Raw genomic sequence first — 23,395 nt, forward strand, 5'->3', positions numbered from 1 at the left:
TGGTATGCTTTTTTTCACTATCCCATCCCTGGCCCTCTTACAGCCCAGTCACACCCATTTTAGAAATTTTTGGTTATTGGTTTTTGTAGAACATTTGTAGAACAATTTTAAGTCACTGCAGAGAATTTGTACTACATTTGTATTACATATGGCCTCTATTGCCAGACAGATTGGGTCTATCAACACCTGGCATGTAGCCGGGGGGGGGGGGGGGTCCACGAGAAGGCCTTACTGGTACATTATTTAGACTGTTACGTTTATTCATATCATGATCTGATCACCATGCTCAGTATATCCCATATGCATGGGGGTATTGGGGTAACGATACAAAAGGTTTGCTAGGGTAGACCCTCTTTCACTCAGACTTAGCCCCCCCCCCCCCAACCAAACCCAGCCCTCCCCAAAAAAAATCCTGGCTACGGGCCTGATCAACACCATAGCCCAATGTTACCTGCTGTCCACTGGAACAGAAAAAAAAACTTATTTTATGTTTTCTTGGCACTGTTAGATATATTAGCAGCCAGGTTGTGCTAAGTGAAGAACAAACTGGCAGACTGGAAACAGACTGGAGGAGTAAAAATTCTTGTTGCCAGACTTCTTTTGCTGATATCACAACTATTAGGATGAGAGATGTGAAACATTCAAGTACAGGTGGTCCCCTGAGTTACAAATATCTGATTTACAAATGACTCATAGTTAAGAACTGGGGAGAAACAACAGGAAGTGAGAGAAATCTACTTCCCAGAAGGGAAATTCCACTCCTGAACGAATTATCATGGGAGATAGAGGTCTTCTCTGAAGCTTTAGCATCAACCCTTGTTTTCATAACAAGTCAAGTTTTTCAAAAGCCAATTATCACAGGGACAGAAAGTGAGGTGGTCTGCATGATTAATATTAGTAATGTTTAGAGTTCCTAGTCTATCATTTATTACATAGGGGTACCTAAGAGCCAGCATGGTATAGTGGTTTGAATGTTAGTCTAGGATACTGGAAGACCAGGATTTGAATCTAACCCACTACATGACCTTGATCAAGTCACATCTGAGATTTAGAGGAAAATAAAGCAAATACAAATACACGCTGAACAAATATTGCCAAGAAAACCCAAAGATAGATTCACCTTAAGATGGCCATAAGTCAGAAATGACTTGAAGGTATCTAACAAGAATAACAGGAATCCATCAGTTATAAATCATAATAATCTCTCTGCTGCATCATTTATTACAATAAACAATGATGTGTGTCAATATTTTGATATCAAACAAAATATTGAGGAGGCCTAAAAATGCAGCCCTTTCCAACCCACATTAATCTGTGATATGAAACATACACATACACCTTAAATGGGGAATGATAAGGTCCATGCTACCATTAGACTGGTGGGATTGCTCCTTAAGCATGAGTTGGAGTGAATGGCATACTTTAAAAAGCAGTAGTCTAGTGGAAGAGAAAGAGTGTGAACACCACAGCTTGATCTGTGTCTCTAGTAAGATAGATAGTGTGTGGAGTTATTAGAGATCATGATTAAGGAGCAAAGAAACCAGTGGCTTGGAGAAAGGAAAATACTTTGGAAAGAGATGCCCTATCATCTCCAAAGTGAAATCTAAGAATATATTTCATTGGGATTATACCCTGATTTGTATACATTTGTAAAGATCATGGCTTCTTATCACAATCTGCCAGGATTCCAGGCTGCAGCTGAGACAGGCTTTTTTGGCCAAGTCATATATGGTAACAGTTTGGGGAAATTAAAATGTGCAGTAATGCATGGGGTATTGATTTATCTTACAACCAATGGGTATCTTTCTTTTCTCTTTTTGAGTTGTGGAGATGGGTGGCCTTCCAGCCACACATATCACCTGGGGCTCAACTAGGTTCCCGTGAAAATGACATTGCGGATGAGGAAAGTTAAGAAACCTAAAGAAATTGCCTCACAATGTTATGAGCATTCCCGAAGTCTCTCCCCCCCCCCCCCCCCCAGAGGACAAGAAGAATAACTTTCTTTATTTTATGTAAATTGAGGTAATCCACCAGCACCTCAGATTGCTGTGAAGTTCATTCCTCTCTCAAAAACTAAGGAAAGCTTGCACATGTCCCAGGGGACAAATGCTAGTATAGAAGGGAGATGTTAACACACACCTAAGTGAAAGCGAGAAGCAGTCAGAGCCAGGGAAGTGTATAGGTTTAATTGAACAGAACAGCCTTTTGTACTAATACATGCACAGTACAGAAAAATTAGACATTTATTCACCCTGCCTTTCATATCAGCTCAAGTACAGATTTAGCCAACATATTTATGTCTCCCCAGAAGCCTAATGAGAAATGGTTTTAAGGCATAATTGAATTGTAAGGGGATATTAGAACAAGCATCACTGCAGATTGCAGAACAACATATGCAAAATCAGCTAGAAGGGGAAAGGCTTTCAGTGGGTGTATAATTTGCAATTTGAAAAATAATGACTGAAAAAGAAAGATTAGGTAACAGTTTGGTTTGTGGCATACTAAATCCTGGAAAAACATCCACTGCTAGCAAACAGTATATTTTTCAAATGGCGAATATGTGACAAAAATGCAGATAGGTTCACCTACAATTATATCTTAGTTACATGGTTATATAATTGAAAGCATTCCATGAACTTTTCCTGTAAAATAAAGGCATAGGAGGCACATTGTGATTTTTCTTTTAAAATGCTTGATACTCAAATTACCTATTCTATCCACACTTTCTGGGATGGAAATTTAATTGAAAACAAAATGACTTTCTGGGTAGATTTATATGCAATGGTACTCATAATTATTTGGAAACATTCCATAAAAAGGGATGTTTTGATGCTCACTTATTTAGAAAAATACAGGGGAAACTGTGAAGTACTTTTTAACACACAAAAGTGTTAAATCCAAGCATTGCCACAATCTGTCTGAAATTAGAAGCTTTTAGAATGCAAGACCTTACCTGTATTGACTAGGATAACATTAGTCTCCGAGTAATTCCCAAAGTATCACTTCCATAACTGAAAAGTTAATAGGATTTGTAGAGTTTTTGTTGTTGTTGTTTGAAAATGAAGATAGTGATGGTGATGAGCTGGCAGTGGCTACATTCTTTGTCAGGCAACATCATAGGTCCCAAGAGCATCACCTCCAACATCAAGGCCACACACACCCTGGGTTGGAGTCCGCTCATTCCGCAGGCTATATCATCCTTTGCTAGCAACAATCCTCTTTATCTTTACATTAGACTAAGAGAATGGTAAAGATGTACCAGTAATTATATTACCTAAACAATGTATGCTCCAACAAAAGAAGCATATTCTGACAAGCATTTATCTCTGGATAATTTCACCACTTGGGGAAGATTATGATTACAGATTCCTAGAAGTTAAAGTGATTACAAGCACCATCAAGTCCAATCCCATCTTGCCATGCATGAATACACAGTCAAAACACTCCTGACATATGATCATCCAGCCTCTGTTTTAAAACCTCCAGAGAAGGAGACTCCACCAGGACATCATATTCCCCTATCAAACAGCTCCTAATGCAGAACAGCAGCAATAATAATAATAAATAATGATATTAGAAGAAAGAGGCCCCAGGCATGAAACAAGACAATGAAACCCTAAGGTTAGATTATGGAAAGTTACCCAGTCTTCTTGCTCAGAATCAAAGAGCAGAAACTAGACTTGGGCCGAAATCAGTGTTAATGAAAAAATGTGTACTTTTTGGAGGGTAATTTTCATTTAATTTCTGAAAACAGAAAGGGAAAGCAAGAGACTAAAAGACCAACAACATAGATTCAGAGCTGATATTTTCAGAGAGTTAAGTCCACAAAATACCTGAGCCAGGGGGAATCTGAGGTGTCTTTTTTCTCTCTCTGGCAGAAGTCACCATTTTTTCCTTGGAAACTTACCTCCTCTTCCAGAGAGGGTCCTGGGAAATAGCATTCCCAGTCGCACTAGCAGAGAGTGGCCATTAAAAGTTCCTCTTGGAAGATAATGGGAGTTTTTCTCTCTGTGTGACTCTCATCCAATAAAAAGCCTGGTGGTGTCCATGCTCTGATTGGCTGATAATTGACACAACCAGTGACTACAATTCCCAAATGTTAGGGTTAAAATTTAAACTAAGTTTTTAAACAACCAATAGATTGCTGAATAGTTTTGAAACTTGGCAGGCCAGCAGTTATAAATGGGGTCTACAACTGAGGCAGGTTTCATGCAGGTAGGCCTTAAATGGCTGAAAATTGCACCTTTAAAGCTTCCCATTGTAGCCAATGGGCTGAATCTCTGCCGAATGAAACGGAAAACACCCCTCTCTTTTAGGGTAAGTTTCTGGTAAATAAAATGAGGGGTCAGAAAAAAACAGACCCAAAAATGGCATGCCTTTTGGCCCAAATGCACATGCCTAATAGATTCAACTTAAGGCATTATGCGATGTTATCTGATATAACGTTATAAGCATCAATGATGTTCTTAATGTATTTCTCCTGAAATATACAAGGCACATGGAGAAGCATACTTCAGTCTAAAGTGTACTGCTAATGCAAGGTTTTATATGGCTGCCAGGATTTTTTTAAACACCAGACAAAAACATTACTAATAAAATCCCCCAGTAGCTCTCAAGCTTCCAGAATCACTGTAATGCTTGGAAAGAGCTTTCTCTTTATCCACTGCTGCTTGATCTATGTCTCAAGGACATCATAGAAATCTTACTTTCATTTTCATGCTGACATAACAGCCATTTGCTAGAGAGATGATCATATAAACAAGGTGCTATGGGTCATGCCATTATCCAACTCATATTTCCTTATGCCCTAGAGTCTGGCTGATTATGGTAATAGGAAATATTGTTTTACTAGAGTACAAAGACATTTTTCTGAAGTCTGAAAATAATGTGAAAAACGTGGAGAGAGGACTTGACCGAAGCAATCTTTAAAGTGTGACCATTCAGATATTGTTGAGTTGCAGTTTCCCCCAGCTCTAGTAATCAGCATAGTTGACAGTAAGAAATGATTGGAATTGCAGTTCTAAACTATTAGAACTCTGCATTTTCACCAACTGTATTGTAGACGATCTAGGCAAAGTTGAGGTACCTTGGATATGTCTACACTGTAGAATTAATGCAGTTTGATCCCAGTTTAACTGTCATGGCTCAATGGTATCATATCTTGGGATTTGTAATTTAGTAAACCACCAGCACTCTTTGGCAAGAAGACAAGATATGTTGAAAAGCTAGAAGTCTCATTATTTGGTAGCATTGAGTCACAATATTTAAAGTGGTGTCCCATAATGCTTTGTTTTTGTTTTGTGCTCTCAGATCACCTTCGTCTTATGGCAACCTGTCATGGGGTTTTCTTCATTAGGATTTGTTCAGAGGAAGATTTTCTTCATCTTTGTCTGAGCATGAGAAAGAATGACGTGTGAAAGGTCACGGAGTGGTTTTCCATGGCTAAGCAAGATTTGAGCCATATTCCCTATCGTTCTAGTCCAGCATTCAAACCACTACACCGTGCTCTACACCTTTTGAAACAAGTATGAAGACTGCAGGAATTCAAAATGTACTTTGACTCTTGCATAAGTATATGTGTGTGGGGTTGAAAGTATTTAACCTTCAAGTATTCGATGATCTAAAACGTATTGTTAGGTCCAGATAAAGTAGACCAACTGATTCTATAGGAATTCATTACTATTCTATAATACTGGCCAACACACATTTTGGTGCCTCAGATGTTAGCCCTGTTTCTAGCTATATTTGATCAGTTGATTCCAAAAATGGCAGCTGTGTTCATGTATCAGCTTTGAGATACAGAACATGTGCCATATACTAGTCATCAACTGCTTGCTCATAGAAAATCATGATAACCATATCAAAGAAACCAAAGTGGATACAGTCTATCCAATGCAATTTTCTGAATCACTGCCCCCAAATAACCCCAGGAACAAGCCTAAAGACCAAAACATCGATATTTTTTTCAATTGTGCTGTGCAATTGATCTGGTAGGCTTTCTGTAGCCAAACAATAGGATTTTGGATTGTCAACGAAAACTCTGAGGACCAAAGTTCATGTTACATGTACTTACACAAACCTATTCCTTTTGAGCTTGAAAATCCTCCTAAGGAAGTACTTCAATGGGAAAGAAACTTTCTCTCATGAATTCTTTATAGCTTGCTTTGATAATGAGCACAAGTATTACATATGGATGTTTTTGGTGAACACGATTGATCTATTAAAACTCAATATCTGACCTCAAAGAAACGCAATCACTTAAATGAAATAGACTTCATTTTATAGTGGCTTCTGACAAGTTAGCACAGTGGATCCTTGGTTCTGCAGTTTTCTATTTTTCTTCTGTTCATTCCATAAAGCCTGCTAGTGCTGATACCTTCTTCTTCTGGAAAAAAAGCAACCAACAGTGGACAACAATCTGACTGTGTGGTGGTCAAGAAAGAACATGCGATATATGCTATATTTCGAGGAATGGACTAGCAAAACCACTTCTGAATATTCCTTGCCTAAGAAAACCCTATAGAATTAATGGGGTCACCATACCTCAACAAGCAACAGAAACATATGATGGCTACAGCAATGTGAGTTTGGTTATGTGCCATTGCCACACCTCCCTGAAACAAGGAGACATTGGAATCAGTGTTAAGCAATATAAACAAGAGGAAAGGATAACTACAGAGATGATACAGTAAAACTTATCTGTGCAGGGTGCCTCTGGACCACCCTGATAATGCAACCTACATTTTCTCCAACAAAAAATGTCTAGAAACATGGTAAGAACTGCAAAGGTCACCTTGGGCCCTTCCACACAGCCCTGTATCCCAGAATATTAAGGCAGAAAATCCCACATTTATCTGCTTTGAACTGGAATATATGGCAGTGTGGACTCAGATAACCCAGTTCGAAGCAGATATTGTGGGATTTCCTGCCTTGATATTCTGGGTTATATGGCTGTGTGGAAGGTTCCCTTGTTTCTGCAATACACCCTAACCTTCATAAAAACAGACAGCATAATGTAGTGGTTGGACCATTACTCTGGAGACCAGTGTTTAAATCCCTGCTCCTCCATAGAAACTCACTGGCTGACTTTGGGCAAGTCACACACTGTCAAACTCAACAAAAGGCATAGTTATAAACCCTCTAAACAAGACAACCCTGTTATAGGTTTGCCTCACAGTTGCTATAAGTCGGTAAATTACTTGAAGGACTCAACAACATGTTCCTCATATCTGAGATAATGATGATCTTTCCTCATTTCCCCCATTTTCTTGATTGCATCATTGTACAGAATGAATACTATTCATTTGAAAGAGCAGCTTGTACTTTAGAGAGCACTTGCAAATGCAATATTGTGAGATACACACAAATAGTAAGTTACTTCTTTATCTAGTAATTCATATATAAGACAGTTTAAATGGGGGAATATTTCCGTGTTTATCTTGTTATTATTACTGATCTCATCTCCCTTTTTAAATGAGTTATAATTATAAAAGTCATGGACTTGCAATTTCTTTTCCACTGCATTTTAATGGATTTTCACTTTTTAAACTGCTGGAGTTAGTCTTGGCCTTCTCTGTTCAAATAACAATAAAATATCAGAATCTTGATAGGATCAACAAAAGACCTACAAGGATACTGACCTTGACAATGATTTCCCTTTAACTAGAAGCATCAAGAGTAGAGTCTTTATTTCTTGTTTACATTAATCCTCAACTTAGAAAGGACTATGTTTGTGAGCATAAATTAAGCTTTGCCTGTCAAAGTAAGCTATCCTCCAAAGCACAAATATGTTTGCACCACATACCTACAAATGCAGAAAGACATTGAGCAGTTCTTATTGCCTGCACAGAATTGGAGGGCAGGAAAAAAGGATGCTTATATTTTTGCAGTACATTTACTTAAATGGATTAAGACTGCCATCTATAGTATTAGATGTCAGGAGTGAGGATTTTTTTAGTATTCCTACAAGCCTTGTTTATTTATTTTATTTTATTTTTAAATGTTCATATCCTGCCCTATAGCAAAAACCGTTGAAACCAACATATATTTAAAACAATCAAAATAATTTAAATAGGAAAAAGTATGTTAATACAGCAAGTCAAAACAGACTAAAAGCCCAAACAAATTTAGAACTGTGTTCATATGCAGTTGTATCAAAATCTATTTGTTTTAAAAGCCATGTCTTTCCTTAGTGTTTCAATGAAGCCAGTGGTATTACACAACTGGAGCACTGTAGAATGAATGCTATTTGACACCATTTTAAGTGCAATAGTTCAATGGTATGGAACTCTGGGAATTGTAGTTTGATGATGCACCAGCACTCTGGCAGAGAAAGCTAAAGACCTTGTAAAACCATAACTCTCATGATTCCATGGTGCCAAACTGCAATCATTCTACAGTGTACATGCACCATGGGTCTGCACAGAAGAGAAGAATATCCCATGAAAAAGAATTATTTGTATGCCAGTGTTCATGGTGGCAAAAGTTCTTCTGCAAAGGTATGAAACACATTAATTAAAAGAATACTTCAGAACTCCAAATACTAACATGAGGCCACAGAATTTGCAAACACTGCAGTGAGACCATTAAAGCTATTATTACTGTCAGATGAAGGGTTATTACTATCTGAAGCAAAGGACAACATGATGTCCTTTACCATAGCTATTTTTTCCATACATAAGCCAATAATGAATTGAAATGGGGGATAGATAAGAGACAGACAGACAGACAGGAAAATTTATAATTTCTATTTCATTAATACATGATTGAAACTCCCCATAGATATTAAGGGAGGGGTGGGTGCTATCTAGATTGCAATTGGAATAGCTTCTAGCCACCCAGGAGAGAAAATCCACATTTTTGGGTGGGAACACCAATGGGGGTGAAAATTGGTTATTTTAACCCATTTTCTCTTGCATTTAACTGCTGTCTGGCAGTGCCCCTAGGCTACACTGAGATATCAAGTGACAATTTTTTAATTAACAAATAAACAATAAACAAACTATTTATTTATTTATTTATTTATTTAGAAGTTTTATATACCGGCCTTCTCACCTCAAACGAGGGACTCAGGTCGGTTTACAAATACAATAATATACAAAAACAACAGAGTGCAACATCATTACAGATTAAAATAGCACAGTAAAAACAACATCAACAACAAACAAAAATATAACCCTGCTTTTGTGGTAGAAAAAAGTACCCATAGGAAAGACTAAAATATATCTTTAAAATATTTTGTTTGGATTATAGCTGTATTTGAAAGTATCATTTACACACACACACATGTTTGTAGTACCAAGGTACTACAAACCTCTGAAATTGTTGAACACAGGAGAATCAATCAATTTTAATATGCAGATATTGCACAAGATGATCCAGGTCATAACTTTATGTTACACAAACAATATCTTTGTATTCACAAGAGCATTTCTGGGAGTGCTACTCCCCTTTTCTAAAGAGGAACTCCTTCTAGTAACAGAATAAACAGTGAGAATATGTGTCTTTCATTTAAACAAGCAGCAGAGCTACAGAGCATGAATGCACATTGCATTCATATACTATTTTTGAGTTCACACTGAATCTCTCTGTTAATTCTTCACGTGTTTTCCAATCCACTACTTCAATGTCATAGACTGCCTCTTTCAGGCATCTACCCAATTCTCTGTGTAATTCTCAATCCCAAAAGCTGTCAGAGCGCATGGGGGGGGGGGGGGCATGATGGCATGTTAACTGTCTTGTGCTACTTCATCTGTCTTCCAATGTTTGACATTAAATCTCGCATTTCATACTGGGTCACGATGTGTGTGTAGCCCAGTACATTTGTAACTTTATTTTAGACTGCTGGTTTATGCAAAAATCTAAATGGCAAATGGCTTTGAGATTACTGCCCATGAAATTACTTTTTTCCAGGAGATTATCACTCAACTGCAAAGAAAAAAAAACTGTTAGAGATGCATATTAGAATAAATTGCATGCTAGAATGATATGCAATAGATGGCTCAGGATTAACTAAAAATGAAAATATATGCAATAGATAGGTTGCTGCTCTTTTTGTGTGCCTTCAAGTCCTTTATGATGGTGTCTCTTAGGTGAACCTACAACTGAGCTTGTTCAGAGGGGTTTTGACTTTGCTCGATAGGTATAACTGCCAAAACTAATAATATACTTCTGGAAAAATGTAATAATTAAAACCAAATTTAAAACAAATTTTCTTGTTGTCCATAGCATCTTGTCAATTAAATATTTGTTTTCGACATCTGTCTAAGTGGATATTATGACCCACATTATTTGACCATTCAATTATATAATCTTTGATTAGATGTACTTCTGTGTCTAATTTTAATAATATTTTATAGGCATTTGCAATGAGTTTTTCCTTGGGCTGGAAGAAAATATTATCTATTCTGTTACCTTTCCAATTGATGCCTATCTTCTTATCCATTTGGTATCTTTTTTGTAGTTGACTATATTGAAACCATTGCATGCCTTCTTGTTGTAGTTGGCTTGAAATTTTTAGATGGGCTTCATTTTGTTGTCCGATTAATACCTGTTTATAGGTGGGCTATTGGTCTCCCCCCATCTCTGTCTAATGGAAGGCTTCCTTGGTAGATGTCCACAAAGGTATTTTTAAGGAGAGTCTTGATTTGTACTATTTCCATACTTTGTATAATGCATGTCTTAGCAGGTGCCATCTATATCTCAAATCATGCCCTTATAATGTTAGTAGTTTTTTTTATTATCAAGAGTTGTCCATTCTTTGATTACCCCCCTCCCCCAATTATAGGGGAATAATCTTAAGGAAACATAACAGAAGTGGAGTTTTTTTTAGAGTGGGACAAATTTCCTGGATGCAGATTTTGCATTATCATTATCATCATAAGGAGCCCCTGGTGGCGCAGTGGGTTAAACCCCTGTGCCGGCAGGACTGAAGACCGACAGGTCACAGGTTCGAATCCGGAGAGAGGCGGATGAGCTCCCTCTATCAGCTCCAGCTCCTCTTGTGGGGATATGAGAGAAGCCTCCCACAAGGATAAAGAAAATCAATTCATCCAGGTGTCCCCTGGGCAACGTCCTTGCAGATGGCCAATTCTATCACACCAGTTTCTCAAGTCGCTCCTGACACGACAAAAAAATCATCATCATAGTCGTTCATGTTGTTGTAGTTGTTGTTGTTGTTGTTTTTTCTCATTTATATCCAGCCTTTATCCCAGTAAGGGGTTATATTGATATAAGTTGAAGGTTTAATAGCTATAACCATTCCTCATTCCATAATAAGATGGATGAAGAACTTTTTATTTTGAGAACTGCACAAGACATTGATGTACATTCCAAAAGAATATGATTTTGCTAACCCTTCCTTCTTGATATATCTGTCAAAAGCACTGTAGGCAGTTGGAAGAAAGAAGTCCGATGAAATCACCCCACCTGGATATGTAGCCCCTTTGTTATAAACTAAATTTCTTGAATAGCACAGTAGGTGTACAGCTGCAATACAAAACTTATTTACTGCTGTTTAGGCCTCTGGGACTAGTATGCAGCAGCATTTCATCATGGAATGTATATGAAAAGTCCCCACATATGTGGACATTTTTATGTTGTATTTTAATACTAAGTTATGATATAACCAGCTTATAAATAGGCTGGTCAGTGGTCACCTCTGACCACTAGGGAGGGAAGGGTCTGGAAAATAAGTTTCTTTTTTGTTACAGAAGGGTTCATAAAGATTTGTGTAAGCTAATGTCATTAGTTTTGTGGATTTATTCACAGAGCTGTGTGAAAACATCATTAACTTTTAACTTAAGGAAACCTCTCTCCATTTATCTAGAAGGTGAAACCACCAAGGAATAGCAAATATTGTGTTACTACCGAAAAAGAAAAAGCATAGAATTCCAGATAAAATAAACATTTTTATCGAGTCACAAATCCAGGGACTTTAATACTACCTGAAAGCAACGAACAAGTTTCAGCCTATTAACTCTGGATGAGGAACTGCACTACATTTTTCATTATGATTATGATTTATTATGATTAATATTATAATGAGAAATTGGAGGATTGCTGGAGAAAATGGCATAACATACGCTGATTGACATTGTTGTCCATAAGTTACATGGTTGTTGTTGTTGTTGATGATGATGATATCATTAGTATTAGTATAGTATTATAGGGATACTACATAATCCAATTTCTGTCTGGGGTCGGTGTGGTCTTCCACCTTATCTAGAAAGTGCCAGATGGGAGAAGGCTATCCTTCAATTGTCACATCAAGAAAACTATTCAAGTGAGTTTACTGCATCTTTTCTCTTCTTTCCACCTTTCCCTATTTTCCTTAGCTCAATATTGGGGTCACCAAAAAATGTGACAGCTATAAAAGATTTCTGAACACCACCTAGATACTTAGAAAAATCTGTTAGCATCAACTGCAGTGTTTACACAGTGGACTCTTCAGAAAATGATTCAGCTGTACTTCAGAAAAAGGAAAATGGGCCTCTTTAACAAGCCTTTCAATTGCTAATTTATCAGTAGATGCTTAAGTTTTAGACCTATTTTATAACAGGGTCACATAAAAATTTCTCAGGAGGAAAGGTGTCTTGAGTGGAAAAAGTTCAAGAAACCCTGGTCTAGACCATAAAAATGACCCAGCAGCAATTCAAATTCATCCCTGGACCTGTTTACTTGTAATTTATTCACAATTTCTAATATTTTAATATTTCTAATTATTGAAGGAATGCCTTTTGTTATTAATTGGAAGTGATTTGCCCTCCCTGCCCATTGTCTGCAAGTCAATAGTAGTGCACACCTTGATTAAAAAGTTCCTGTATCCTGTTGGGATGCACTTATCTAGATAAAGCAACATGACAACGCATGGGTTCCTTTCTCACTGGCACCCTGTAATGATTCCTACCTTTGCTAGGTTGCAGCCTGAAAGTCAGTGAGCTGGCCTCCATGTTGGGAAGGCAGCTCAGGATGGCGGATATGATGGTATGGGCAGAGAGGCAAGGGGAGGAGCCAGCTAACTCCTGATTGGTTCAGACCCAAGGGGAGGAGTTGAAGGAGAGTGTAAATAGGCTGTCAGTTCTGACAGAAGGGAGAGAGAAGGATTTGATTTAAGAGAGAAAAGATTAGGATTTCAGATAGGGAGAAGAGAGTTTCTTAGTGAGCTAAGAGTTATCCTGTTAGGGAATAATTAAGAGCAAGTGCTTCTGTATAGTTTGACTAGGGCAGTCAAAGTGAAGGCTTCTTTACTGGTATTAGGACAGAATACAAGTGGGTTTATTTCCCTAAAGGTCAGAATAGTCCAGGGGAAACCTAGATACTCTGGAAGGCAGCCAGGGGTGGCTGATCAAAGAATCCCACTGTTACATATTACAGGGTAGAGTGAGGAAAGTAGCTCATGTTAAGGAAAAGATACTCCTTCTAAAGAAACCATTTGCTTATTAAGTCTGTGCTTCAGAAACAAATTACGCTTATGTACCTCTCAGTAGTCAGTTGTTTGCTTCAAATACTTCAATAAACCTGTTCTCTAGTTTACTGTTAATCTGCCTCAGCCTTGTTTCATCATATAAGGTTAGATCCAGTAATCCTCCACATCTCTACAGTTCAGTCATCAGAAAGGGAGCCAAAAAGAAGAGGCAGTATATTGGGAAGCTTTACCTCAAGTACAACAAGACAATTCCTCTAACTTTAATTTAGGGGTGGTGGCAGCAAACCTACCATTACACTCGCACGATCCACAACACACATTGAAGTGCTTTGCGACAGGGTTGTGTTATTGTTCTCGAAGAACCTAAGGGAGTATAACCCTGTACTCTGATCTTTTAACGTGGTGTTCAGCTGAGAGTTATATAGCAGCTGAGGGAACACATGTGGGTGTGGGTGTGAGGGGATCTGTTAGAGACATATTAGGATTAGATCTTCAGCGCTCTGTTATAGTGGTGACCAGCAAAGAGATTTACATTTTTGAGTCAATGTCATAAGGATTCCCCCCCCCCCCCGACTTAAATGTAAGATTCTTTTACACACTCCTTACCTGTTGTTTGTTATATAGTATGGATTATTCTGGTTATCTTTTGGAGTTGTGTAGAAGTTTTTGGATGCACCCTGATTGGCTTAGTTTGGAGAGGTCTTTTTTGTTTGTTTGTTTGTTTGTTTTGCTTACTTGCTGCTGTATTTTAATTAGTGACTATTTTTGTGACTCCTGGCAGGGTGCAGCTATTCAGATAGGTGATATGCTTCTCTGGTGAGGTTCCTACAATCTCAGATGATTCAGGAATCTGACCCACATACCTCTCATTGCCAGGCAACTTCAGTGGGAAAATGAGGTGATTCCTTATCCCAGGTAGGACCATATTCCAAAACTGTTAACCAGCACCTCATTGGCAACCTCCTGTTGCCCTTCAGGAAGATAAGAGGGAGATGAATCAGTGCACCTCAGCAGTTCTGAACCAGGAGGCAATTGCCTAAGGAGAGGTTCCCATTTTGCTGCCAAGTTACAAATTTTAATAATCAATAATTTATGTATTTTATACATAGAACAACTTATTTGGTTTACTAAAATTGTGACTATAGAACAGGTTTATTTTCATAAAGTTTTCTTGGATTTCTAATTCTATTCTGTTATAAGTAAAATCTTTTCTCCATTAAAAACATAAAAACTAGGGCTGGGCGGTTTCGTTCGTTAATTTCGTAATTCGTTAATAATTCGTTATTTTTCTTGATAACGAAGCGATAACAAACCATTCAGGAGCAACTAAAAAACGAAACGAATTTTTAAAGCTATTTCGTAATTGTTTTGTAATTGTTTCGTTATTATTTCCGTATGTCTGGTGCAAGTTTTATAGTTGTTTCCCTCCCCTCTCCCTGGTTGCAAGCGGTCGGCATTTACCCCACTTCCGGGTCCCTGGCCTCTGCTTAAGTGGATCAAATTCTCCTCTCCTCCTGTCGTCACCTCACCTCGTTCCTCACTTTGGCCTGCGTGTGCATTGGGCAAAGAGACACAGCAGTGCAGCACTCAGAGACCTGCCTGTTGCCTGCCTAACCTCTTTCCTTCTCCAGGTTAAAACTATTATATTTATTATATTTATTATTATTATTATTATTATTATTATTATTATTATTATTATTATTAAGAATGGATGGCCATCTTTCAGTAGTGCTTTGACTGTGCCTTACATGCAGGAAGGCAGAAAGTGGTTTGTTATAATAATAATAATAATAATTATTATTATTATTATTATTATTATTGGGAAGCGTTATCAAACCAGAATAGAGATCTCACCCCTCCTCTCTTTCCCCCTCTTTCCTTCTCCAGGTTAAAACTATTATATTTATTATTATTATTATTATTATTATTATTATTATTATTAAGAATGGATGGCCATCTTTCAGTAGTGCTTTGACTGTGCCTTACATGCAGGAAGGCAGAAAGTGGTTAATTATTATTATTATTATTATTATTATTATTATTATTATTGGGAAGCGTTGTCAAACCAGAATAGAGATCTCACCCCTCCTCTCTTTCCCCCTCTTTCCTTCTCCAGGTTAAAACTATTATATTTATTATTATTATTATTATTATTATTATTATTAAGAATGGATGGCCATCTTTCAGTAGTGCTTTGACTGTGCCTTACATGCAGGAAGGCAGGAAGTGGTTAATTATTATTATTATTATTATTATTATTATTGGGAAGCGTTGTCAAACCAGAATAGAGATCTCACCCCTCCTCTCTTTCCCCCCTCTTTCCTTCTCCAGGTTAAAACTATTATATTTATTATTATTATTATTATTATTATTATTATTATTATTAAGAATGGATGGCCATCTTTCAGTAGTGCTTTGACTGTGCCTTACATGCAGGAAGGCAGAAAGTGGTTTGTTATAATTATTATTATTATTATTATTATTATTATTGAGAAGCGTTGTCAAACCAGAATAGAGATCTCACCCGTATTATTTTCAGTTGCGCAACCGCGTCCGCCATTTTAACGAATTGATTCGTTAATATTAACAAAATTTCGTAAATATCAAACTTTTTAAAAGGAAAATTTCGGAATTCTTTTAAATATCGAAATGCAAAAAAACCCCAAAAACGAATCGATTTTAGAAACAAATTTTTCCGTTGTTACCCAGGCCTAATAAATACATTTGTGGCCTTTTATTAACCAATCTGTTTTTGTGTGGTATTGTCATCCCAGGTAGAAGGACAGATCTTTTAACAGTTTATGGCTGTTGCACATAGCTAGGAGGGAGAGTTACATTAAGAATGGGATACATGGCCCTTCAAATGTTTGTTTGACAGCAATTACTGTATTGTTTTATCATTTTGCATGGGTGGTTAGGACTTATGGGGTCTAAAGTTGAATAATATCTCGAGGTCCATGTGTTTGCGACTCCTGGGTTAAATAGAAAAATTGGCTCTTCCTATAACTCTTTACCCTACCTGGTAGTCTGGAACACTACCCTTATGACCATGTAGATGCATGCAACACACAATTAATCATCACTGGCTATATTGGCTGGAAGATGCAGTTTTAAAACATATGGAGGACCATACTAGGTCATCCCTGGCCAAAATTATCCTTGTAGAGGCATTTCACAATTACAAACCATAACAGTGTCTGTTAGAATAGATTAATATTTATCAGAAGTGAAATTGTAAGAATGATTCTCAACAATATCATAACAGACTGTGGTGCTGTTAGAAATTAACATACTGTTGAAACTGTAAATTTGTTTGTTTGTTTTTTAAAAAAGCAGAAACCTTGGATAAAGGTTTTTTTGAAATGTGACCTGCAGAAATTTCCTCTCTCTGGTCATTCTGAAGTTCCATGCTTTTTGCAGCTATCTGACTTGAAAAAGTATACTTTTATTATCTTCTCCTCCTTGATGCTTTTCAAAGAGAATGCAATGCACTAGTCTTGTTAAAAATGAGTTAGTGGAAGAGTACATTTTGTTATATAATTGAAAGTGTCATGAATTTTTCAGCTAGATTTGATGCACAATAAACCAGAACAGCTCCCATAAAGTTTCTGTGTTGTAGTCTTTCAGGTCACTAACTTACAAACTAGGGATTCTTTAAGCGTTGAGAACTAGAGTTTGAGTAACTTTGTAATTTTACAGAAACTATGCTAAGCACGCTTATTCAGAAGCAACTCCCAGTGAGACCACCATGATCTAGAACCAATGTACTTACTCAGATCCTTTCATGTAAAAAATGCACAATTTGACACACAAACCTGAACTTGGAAGCAAAGTAAGAAAAAATGTACTCTGCTATTTTATATGAATAAGAAAGTACCTCTACATCTGTGTCTATTAGAGCTCCAAAAACACAAAAGCTAGACATCTGAAGCTAGTTATGCATACTAAAAAAACATGGAGTGTGCACCTAGGACAATTTAATTTTAAGCACAATAAATAATTTTCTGTTATTGCTATGTGTTGTCAAGTTGGTTTCAACTTATGACAATCCTGTAAATGAGAGATGTCCTAGAGACCATGCTATCAATCAATACACATTTTTCTGAAAGTTGCAGTTTCATAGTCAGTCATTAGGTGATAGAAGCCCCCATTGGCTCAGTGGGTTAAACCTTTGTTCTGGCACGACTGGTAACAAAAAGGCCAGTGGTTTGAATCCAGTGAGTGGGGTGAGCTCCCATCTGTCAGTTCCAGCTTCCCATGTGGGGCTATAGCACATGAGTGAAGCCTCCCACAGGATGGTAAAACATCTGGGTATCCCCTGGGCCACATCCTTGCAGATGGCCAATTCTCTCACACTAGAAGTGACTTGCAGTTTCTAAAGTTGCTTCTTACATTTAAAAAAAGTTTATAGATTTCCTTAACTATCACACAACTATTATTTGAAACAGTGGATCCTAACAAAGGAAAACATTCTATAAGATGTTACCTTACACACACACAGACACACACACACAACTTCAGCAAGCAACTGGTAACAAATGTATCAAGACCAAATGAATCTCCAAGATAAACAGCATGGCAAAGGATGCATCCAAAGCAGAATATCAGTTTGCAAGGCAGGAAGCAAGCAGAACAAGGGAAGCCACCATTACTCCACCTGCAACTCCAAGGGTAGCAGAGTCAAAGCAGAAAAAGGTAGATAGGTAGGGGAAAGGGGAAAAAAGAAGCATTGTGGTGGTTGGTAGGAAAGACCATTGAGATGGAGTATAGACTAAAGAATTAAAAAGTAGTGAAAGCAGAATCATTCTGCTAATAAGAAAAAAAGATTGTTGCAAGCTGATATAACTATTAGCTTATAATGAATGAAGTTTCATAAATGAGGCAAAAATCTCTTGAATTCCAGTGCAATAGAATTTAGCATTTCTAGCTTTAGTCTTCTCATAGTATCATTCTGTATACTATTTATTTCTATATTGAATAGTATTTACTTCTGAGTTAATTCCTAAACCCAGAAATAAGATACTCTGTATCATACAACTCTAGAAACAATGATAGAACATCAGCATCATACCAGTAGCATTGAACATGGCTAAAAGTGATCAGCTCAACTTCAAACATGCACCTAGAATTAGAAACAAAAAAGCCTAAGTACACAGCCCATCCAAGTAGTAAATGGCTGGAATGCTCCTTGATTTTAAATCACATTCACAACATCAAGGATAATGTCTCCAAATTCTATTACAGCTATAAATTGCAATGGTACAGAATCTTTGAGAAAAGAAACATTAGAAATCCCAAAATATGAACACTTGCCAAAAAAAAGCCACATGAGGCTTAACCCATAAGATTATTCAACAGAGAATCATCCGTGTTTCATGGTAAGAAGCACAAGTTTCCAGGGGAGGAAGAACTGCCAGAGTTTCTTTTATTTGAAAAAAAGAGGGCATCTGTTGAAGAAAGAGAAAGACCAAGACACAATTTCTTTCATTTTTACAGAATTATCCACAACTCCCTTATGATGAATTGTTTTGTAAAGAGCAATCATAAAAAGGAGATCCAGAGGGAAGGAGATCCATAACAAAACTGACAATGAATATATTATTCTTGGTGCACATCAATTTATAGACGAAAGAGGTGGCACATAATTCTTTTTTGGTATCTCACTCCAGATAATGCTACAGCAGAACACATTTTACCTCCCACTCCTCAATACATTCTTTTTTCAAATACAGTGCAAAAGACCCAACTAACTTCCCACATCACAATCTTCAGCAAAGGAAAAACTTATTCATACCTAGAGGCATTTTTAAAAAAGAAGTAGCTGCCTAGTATCATTGTGGAGTAGAAATATCTTTAGTTCCATAATTAGATTCAGGATGTGGTTTTTAAAACCTATGAGACTTGCATTTTATTCACAGGGCTAAATTAGGAATCTGCCAGAGGAGATTGTGTGGAAAGCACAACTGGAAAGCTAGCAAACATTTTGACAAAACAAAAGTAGACTGTAGGTACATTCTGTTGAAGTAACTGAGAGAAGTACATAGGGAGAAAGTGATGCTATTATAAAATCATGTCTGTCTACTGAAGAGACAACACACTTTAAACTGAGTGATAGCCTGACACTATGGCATTTGTAACTACCAGAGTAAACAGAGCCAATAAAGCAATGCCTGCAAATGTGGTTCTACCTGTTCTATGTACATTTTTAAGTGGGCAAAGAAAAGAATGACCCCGCAAAATTCTGTGGAATTGAAGAATACATACGCAACCAAAGGCATCAACATTTTGTATTGCAGCCACTCATACAAGTGAAAAGAGAAGGATATTTTCTACCTGAAATCAGCTGAGCCATTCTATTAATAATTGTCCCAATAATGTTTAGAAGAAAAGGTAATCTGGTGAAAGCATGTTTTGGCAATGCCACTGTCAGACATTGATTGCTTTGGCTAGGCCAATATCAGGCATATGGCTATAGCACCCCAAAATTGTAGAGAAAGAATAATATTTAATCTCTTATTGATATCTAAATTTTCATTAATCTATGTGAGTCTGTTCATTAAATGCAATCTTATCATTTGGTTCTGCTCTCTATGCCAGCAGTAATACAGCTAAAGCTATTACTTTAAAAAAAATGACAATAGCAGATGAAAGATCTACCCTCCATCCCAACTGCCACATCTCTTGCTTTGGAAAGGGAAATGAAGCAACAGTATTTACTGTATTTAATCTCCTTCCTTGCTGCCATTCCCTTTTCCTTCTCTGTGGCACCTTATTTAAATTGCATGCCAGAGGGCAAATTAATGCTTTTAAATCACTCTGAGGGCCCATTCAGACAGGGCCCATATTCCAGGCCCTGTTGCACTTTTACTGGAGGCGTCCAAATGATACCTCCAGTAAAAGAGGATTAATTTGAGACAAAATAGGAAAACTCTGCTTTATCCCATATTAATTAGTCAGCCCATTAGACCCAACCCTCCCTGAAAGGCCTGGGTCTAATGGGCTATGTGAACTGTGGGAACAGACTACTGAGTAGTCCTGGGAATCTCTCCTGCCCCCGCCTCCTGGTACGTAATTGCTATGTTCCAGGAAGTCTGCTGTAAAGCTTAATAGTGGCTTGGTAAGTTCCTAACAATTTCTATGGCTTTTAAGGGTTTTTTTTTTTTTTGAGGGGGTGGTGGTGGCTGGATACCCTCTCGGTAGTTACTGGGATGCTATGTAGCCACCCCACTGGGAAAGCACAGTTTTTTAGGGGGTGTGAGGACATAAACCCACGCTGAAGCAGGTTTTTTAAATCCTCTTCAACATGGGTTAAAGTGCTGTCTGTAAGTGCCTGAGAGTCTTTGTAGCTGAAGAGCAGGGTATAAATACACTAAATAAAATATAAATAAAAAATATAAATACATCTTTTGGGTCCAGAGGCTAAGACCTTTTTTGTGGTGCTCCCAATCAAGGGTATTAGAATGTTTTTTTCTGATGCTATTAATAGATACAACTGTTTAGACTCACAGGGGAAGGAACACCCCCCCCTCCTCAGTTGTTGTAGCATCAGAGGATTTTTGTGACTGTTCATGAGATGAGTCAGTCAGGGATGATGGGATTCAAAGTGATCAGAGGGAATTGCAGGCAGATGAGGCTGATGTTTTGGATTCTTCAGGCAACAGGGGAAAAATCAAAGTACCAGTTCCCTAAAGAAACGGCCTTGGGCCAATGGGGAGGTTTAAGGGAACATAGATTAGACCTGAGAAGGCGGGGTGTTAAAAGTTGGCAAACAAGATTTTCTCAGAGGTTCAGAGATAAGACATAGTGATCCAGGTGCATTAGGTAGGATGTCATGAGTCACTTAGTGGACTTAAATTAGTGGATTGTTTTCAGGTCTTTCAGAAGAGACAACATTGCTAAAGGAGATCATTCTTTGTTTTCTGCTCCCAAGTTATTGGTTCAAGTATTCTCAAGTTTCCTATTCTTGTTTATGTCTGTGCTTCCTTGGAAGATTTACCTTGGGAAAGTTCCTGTTTTCATGTTCATGGATATATCTTGGATTACCGCTGCGGATTTTGGATTCCTTGGCTTTGTGTTCCTTAGCATTTTGGGATTACAGCTATTTTGTATTTTCTATGTTACTGCCCCTTTTGGATTTGCTCTTTTCCCCTTTTTATATACAGGGTTAGTCAAAATGCATAGGCCAATAAGCCATTCAATTGAATGGCTTATTGGCCTATGCATTTTGACTAACCCTGTACTTTCTTTAATAAATATTCTTATATTGAATTATCAGACTCTGGTGTGGTGCAGAGTGAAAGGGTGTTCCAGTGGTAGAGTGCAAAATCAATCTACATTCTCTTTGCAACACATAGTGAGTTTTTTTTAATTCATTGGCATTATTGTCAGAGTTTAAGGTCCACGTAGGAAGAGTACTGAGACAAAACAGAGAGAACAATGTTTATTTGAAGTAAAATAAACAAGGCATGACACATATCTAGAAAAATCTAAGCATATGTTACATATTGAGGAACTTCCAATTTACAAATTTAAACTTTGAACTGTATAGGTTATTATGGCACAGTTGAAGAATTCCTTTGATAGTGGCAATCTTGACATATGCCCATTACCTGGCCTGGGCTTCCTTCCAGATTGCTGAAATGATGATTGAGCTTCTGGGAAAATGCATCACTTATAAAATAAAGGCTGGCAGCAGTGCTAAATATAGACTACTTGTTCACAACTGGCTGAGATGACAATTTTTAAACAAAAATGACTATGACAGGTAGGCTTTACCATGTCACAGCCAATATTGAACCATAATCTAGTCTGCCCACCAACAGTCTTGAATTAATCCTCTTTTATTTGAATGCCTCCAGTAAAGTGTGGGAGGCCCCGAGATATGGGCCCTGTCTGGATGGACCCTCTGTTGCATTGTGTTTCTTTTTTAAAAGCCAGCACACATGTTAACACTTCACTGGTGGCAATGGAGTAATGCTATTTATGTCCAAGAGTCTTTACTGTCACATGTTATCTTTCTTAAAAGTAATAATGGTAATAGGATAAATAATCAGGAATTACCAAAAAGATTGAAGAGCAAATACTGAAAGGGGGCTCAGTTTAATTCAACAGTTTGAATCAGAGATTCATGTTGGGACAAATTTGAGTCCTACTCCTACTCACAGAAATGCTCATGGAGTTGTATTATGTGTGAAATTGGTATGAAGGTGGCTCCTGGGCTCTTGGGGGTGCCTACTGATATATCTGATCACCTCACACCATATTTCATGAGTGTGAACCAAATACCCATGGGAAGAAAGAAAAAATTTAGAAGAATGCTTGAAAAATATTTTTAAAACTACACTGGCCATGCTTGATTAGGGCGCAGGGGGGATTTTTGGAGATGCTGTCTAAAATGTTCCATGCTGTGGAATTTGAAAACTACTCCCCCATTTCAGATAGGAAAGGACTGCAAGAAGATGACAGGTTGAATGTTTACACAAAGCCATGGATGTCTTGTCAAAATGATACATGTCTGCAGCTCTAGGTGCTTACTGCAGTGAACAAATCCAATTAGTATTATACACAACGGTCTTGATGTTCATAGTCTGAGTAACATTCATGTAAAAAGAATCCCTTTTCCTTGCAACTGACCTTCATTAAACATGAGTCTTGCTTCAGAGTAAACCTCAAAATAATTCCTTTGCATATTTGCGTACCTTTGGAACAATCCTATGTACATTCATATAATCATCTTGAAGTCAGGGGGAATCACATTCGATTGTGCTGTATATGTCCCTAGTATAGAATGAAATCTTCTGTGAATAGTTCCATTATCTCTATAATATACTCCCTGAAGAGTTACTTTATTGAATGGCAAGAGGATATGTGGTTAAGAGATTTTGAAAAACATATATTGATTTTTATCAAGAAAGGTTTTTCTTTCTTTCAGCTTACTGCTTAGAATTCAATTGAGGTCTTAAGAATACT

This window comes from Anolis sagrei, chromosome 3, assembly GCF_037176765.1.
Source record: "Anolis sagrei isolate rAnoSag1 chromosome 3, rAnoSag1.mat, whole genome shotgun sequence".
Classification (NCBI taxonomy): Eukaryota; Metazoa; Chordata; class Lepidosauria; order Squamata; family Dactyloidae; genus Anolis; species Anolis sagrei.